The 5601-nt window shown below is 31.6% G+C and overlaps 1 pseudogene; it reads left to right on the top strand.

The window, feature by feature from the left end:
• The first annotated feature begins 5046 nt into the window (after nt 1–5046).
• LOC120608420 (uncharacterized) lies at nt 5047–5165 on the top strand (annotated as a pseudogene).
• Nucleotides 5166–5601: the final 436 nt, after the last annotated feature.

Genomic DNA, 5601 nt, shown 5'->3' with positions numbered 1-5601 from the left:
GTAATCCTAGGTGATCTCCTATCCAAGTACTAATCAGGCCCAATCCTGCTTAGCTTCCAAGGTCAGACGAGATTAGGTGTGTTCAGGATGGCATGACCGTAGATTACAGACTTCCTCTTAAAGGTCCCACATGCAGACTTAATTGCTGATGGACTCACTCTCTCTGAGCTTCAGTATTGAGGCACCAGCTCAAAAGGCTCCAGGGATTTACAAGAAGGAAATTAATTATCCGGATTTTGGGTAAGGACTGGAGCGGAAGCTTTCTCCCAGACAGAGTGCTGACAGAAACCATTGTTCCTTTGTTAACCCTTCCCCAACCCAACCTGCATGAACAGGTGGAAACCATATCTGAGTTTCCATAAATCTAGCTAACAACATTAGCGCTGCCCTGGTGGTTCTCTGAGACCTTATTCTACCCAACTTTTAGGCCCACTTAGGTCACTTCTAGTGACCTTTCCATACAAATGGCCTATCTTGGCTCATGCTGCAGACTTTCATAAAATTTCTCAAAGGTTCAAAAAAGCCGAAACAAGCAGCATTTGGTATTGGTGTGACCCACACCTCTTACCAAGCAGCCCCAAGCTCAGGCCTAGCAACAGCCAGCTATAATTTGAACTTAGCCTCTCCCAGTCACCTTCAAGCCCAGAACAATTGGCAACCATTTGTAGATCACACTGAGTAGCCCTGGGCATGGCACAGACAGAGGACAAATTTGACCTGCACCAGTGTACTTCCTAAGAGGTCCCAGAACCAACACACCTAGTGGCGAGCTTTAGACCACACCAGAGCACCACTCAACCACCTTCGCAAACTACACACCCACAGAGTAGACTCAGCAGGCAACAAGTCCCGCTAAAGTGAGATGTTTATAGTAGTTTTATTTAGAATTGCTAAAACTTGGAAGAAACCAAAATGTCCTTTAATAAGAAAATGGATAGATAAACTGTGGTTCATCCAGGCAATAAAACATTATTCAGCATTAAAAATAAATGAACTATCATGTCATAAAATGATGCGGATGAATCTTAAATGCATATTACCATGTGAAAGAACTCAATCTGTAAGGGCTACATACTATATGATTTCAACTACGTTTTGTAAAAGGCAGAACTATGGAAGCAATGAAAAAAAAATAGATGGTTGCCAGAGGTAGGATGGGGTAGGAGAGAGAATGATTTGGCAGAGCACAGAGAATTTTAGGGCAGTGAAAATACTCTGTATGATAATATAAAATGATTGATATATGCCTTTTTATTTCTTTAAGTTTTTATCATTTTATAATGTTTAAAAATTTTTATTGAGGTATAATTAACATACAATATATCAGTTTCAAGTGTAGAACATAAATTTTAATATATGTATATGTTATGAAATGATCACCACAATAAATCATTATCGTGTTATTATACATTATACATTTGTTCAAATACGTTGAATGTACAACACCAAGAGTCAAACCTTAGATAAAACATGGACTTTGTGTGATCATGATGTGTTAATGTAGGTTCATCCTTAGTAACAAATATATAATTCTGATGAGTGAGGTTGATAATGTAGGAGGATATGCATGTGGGGATGGGGTAGGGGACATATTGGAAATCTCTGTAACTTTCTCTCAATTTTATTTTAAGCCCAAAACTCATCTAAAAAGTTAAGATTTTATTTAAAAAATTAAAAATTGTATAAAGACTATCCTGAAATAGAAAATTATAGATCAATTTTGCTAGTGAGCACAGATATAATAAGCCAAAAAAGAATGCCAAATTTAATTACTTTTGTATGTCTAATGAAGTAGGGTTTATTCCAGAACTACAAAATATATTTCAAAGTAAGAAAAATTGTCTGATGTGATTTGCCACATTAACAGGCTAAAATTAATGTAAAACATAATAATGTTAACAAAGCTAGAAAAAGCAGTTTTCCAAATTCTATACTTATTAATTTAAAAAGTATATTAGCATACTAGAAATAGTAAGAAACTCCTTTAACCTGAAAAAGAATAAGAAGTCCTATGAAACACTATCTATAATAGCCAAGATATGGAAACAACCTTAAGTGTCAATCAATGGAGGAATGGATAAAGAAAAATTGATTATATATAATATATATAATATATTATATTGATTATACATATTATATATAATATATATTATGTTGATTATATGTGCTATATATAATATATATTAATATACAATATATAATAATATATATTATATATAGTGTGTGTATAATATGTATAATATATATTATATATATATAGCGTGTGCGTGTGTGTGTGTACACAGAGTGGTATATTATTCAGCCATAAAAGAGACAAAAATCTTGCAATTTGCAACAACATGGATGAACCTTGAAGGCATTATGCTAAAGGAAATGAGTCAGACAGAGAAAGACCATTACCATATTATCTCACGTATATGTAGAAGCTAAAATAAAACAGACAAACAACAAAAAAAAACAAGCTTATAGATACAGAGAACAGATTGGTGGTTGCCAGAGGTGGAGAATTGATAGTGGACGAAATGGGTGAAGGTCAGAAGATAAAAACTTCTAGTTATAAAATAAATGTCACAGAGATGTAATGTAATATAGCATGTTGACTGTAGTCAATAAATAATACTGTATTGCAGTTTTGAAAGTTGCTAAGAGATTAAATCTTAAAAGTTTTCATTACAAGAAAAAATATTATAACTATGTATAGTGATGGACATTAGCTAGACTTATTGTGGTGATCATTTTGCAATATATACAAATATAAAGTTATGTTGTATACATAAAACTAATATGTTATATATCAATTACACCTCAATAAAACGAACAAAAATAATTTTTATAGCAGATGTCATCACTAATGGTATACAATTATAAGAAGTACCATTGAAATTCATATTAAGACAATTGCCTACTTTTATTGTAACTATTTCTCACAGTACTGGAATTTGTAGGCAGTGTAATAAGAAAAGCAAAAAGCTGCATATGGATTTGAAAGATCTGTATTGATGAAGGAAGAAACTTTACTTTTTTGTAGAACATATGTCTAAATATAAAACCTAAAATAATCTACATCTAATTTGAACTATTATGATGGCTCACAGCTTGGCTAGACATGTTTCAAGTGTAGAACATGTTATCAATCTATACAAATCAATAGTTTTTAATTTATCCAAATTATGAACAAAGTAGATAGCATAATAGAAAAAATATATAATTTCCACAATATTGTCATATCTGTAACTACATTAGCAAAACTGTGCAAGACAAAAATAATATAAAATATTATTAAATGAGACAGCTAATAAATATTAATGTATGCAAAGCAAATATCATAAAGCTGTTAATGCTCTCTAAATTAATCTAAAATTCAATGTAATTCCACCTATTGCTCAAGTTGAACTTAAGAAATGTATTCTAAAATTAATATAGAACCAATCTTGTGATCTAAAATTCTACTGCTAGATATTTACTAAAGAGAGGTAAAAGCATATACTCACAGAATGTTCATAGAAAACTAATTCATAATAGCCATAAATTGGGAACAGCCTAGGTGTTTATCAAAAGAAGAATGAATAAACTTATATTAATACTATGGAATGTTACTCAGCTATAAAATATAAATGCACTAATATTTCATACAAGATCATGGATAAATATCAAAACATTATGCTGAATGAAACAAACCTTACACAGAAGACTACATACTGTATGATTCATTTATATAAAATTCTAAAATAAGCAAAACTAATCTAAGTGTGAAATTCAGAAAACAGATTGCTTCTGGGAGTGGTGGGAGTAGGTACTGACTGGAAAAAGACATAAGGAAACATTATAGGGCAATAGCAATGTTCTATTATCTTGATAAGAATGTGAATTTTACAAGTGTACACATTAGTAAAAATTTTGAATATGTGCATATACACAACTTGTGCATTTTATTTCATGTAAATTTTTATATCAAAATAAAAACAAACTATAAACAAATATTGAATGTTAATTAATCATATTCACACTGAAATATTTGGAGGAAGTACTGATGTCTGAAATTTATTTTTAAATGCCACCAAAAGCAAAAAAGATGGATTTATGGATAGACATAAGGATTGATAGATCTATAGATATGAGATAAAGCAAGTATAGTGAAATGTTAATATTGATGCATATAAATGATGGATAATAGTAATTCACAGTAAAATCTTTTCAAATATCCTATATGTTTGGAAATGGTTTATAATAAATTATTGGAAAATTAATATGGAAAACTAAGCTGTAAGAGTACCTATGACATTTTGAATAAAACAAACAAACAAACAAAAAGTCATTTAGGGCAGGAAGGGAATAAGAGACTAAATATTGATGCTTCTTATAGAGCTTTTGTAACTAAAGCATGTGCTATTTGTACAGAAACAGACATAGATTAATGAAACAGAATAGAGAACAAATACAAATTTAAATATACATGAGAACTTGAAAGCAGTATTTCCAATCAGTATTTCCAATACGATGGACGTTTCAAAAAATGGTGTTTCAACAACTGGCTTTGCCTAGTAGCGAAAAAATAGAAGGATTTTAAAATAATTGAAAAGGGGAAACTCAAAACTACAAGGGGAAAAAAAAAACAACAGAAGAAATTGTCATTAAGATCTCAGGATAGAACAAGTTTTATTTGACGGCACACAGAAAATTCATTAAGAAAAAAAATTGACCACACCAAAACATAAATTATATATAAAAAGAGATGCAGAAAGCTGTTAAAGGACTCAAAACAGACTTGGAAAATATATTTACTACATATACAAAGGACAAATTAGAAATATCCAAAATTTTAAATGAACTTAAGCAAAGGCAAACAGCACAACAGAAAAACAGACAAAAGATGCAATAAATAGAAAATGCATGAGAGAGAACCTGAATGGCCAGTAGAAGTAAAACAGAATATTAATCTCTAGAAATAAGAGAAATGGAAATTAAAATGGTAGTAAAATATGATTCATTTCTCAGCTACCAAATAAGCAAAAAAAAAAAAAAATGGCTATTAAAAAAAGTGTTGTAGTCTACGACCATGCTACCCTGAACAAGCCTGATCCCATCTGATCTCGGAAGCTAAGCAGGGTCGGGCCTGGTTAGTACTTGGATGGGAGACCACCTAGGAAGACCAGGTGCTGTAGGAGTAAAATAATTTAAAAAATAAGGGATTGTATGCTGACAAGGTCCTTGCAATTTGTGAGGTCAACCGAGAGTTGCTTCGCCTAAAAAAATAAAAATATAAACAAACAAACAAATAAATAGAGTGTTGAGAAGGATGGAAGAAAACATGAATTCTCTCATAATCTATTGACAGGACTGTAAATTGAAATAACTGTTTTAGAGAGCAATTTGAAAATATCTGTTAGAAATGAAAGCTGGGGTGGCTTGGAGTGGGTGAGAGTATTAAAAATCCCACATGGAGTGAGTAACCTCCAGACTGAGGAGCAAGTTTGAGTTGCATATACCGTGGAGCTCATCCGTTAAGAACTGGTCACCTCATTAAGGTATGAGCCTATTCCCCCTCTCACAAAAAATAAATAAAAACTGCCATTTTCTAAATCCATAAATTATTCTTGCAGT

Source organism: Pteropus medius, unplaced genomic scaffold (assembly GCF_902729225.1).
Source record: "Pteropus medius unplaced genomic scaffold, Ma_sr-lr_union100, whole genome shotgun sequence".
Lineage (NCBI taxonomy): Eukaryota > Metazoa > Chordata > Mammalia > Chiroptera > Pteropodidae > Pteropus > Pteropus medius.
This window is presented reverse-complemented; position numbering and strand designations above follow the sequence as displayed.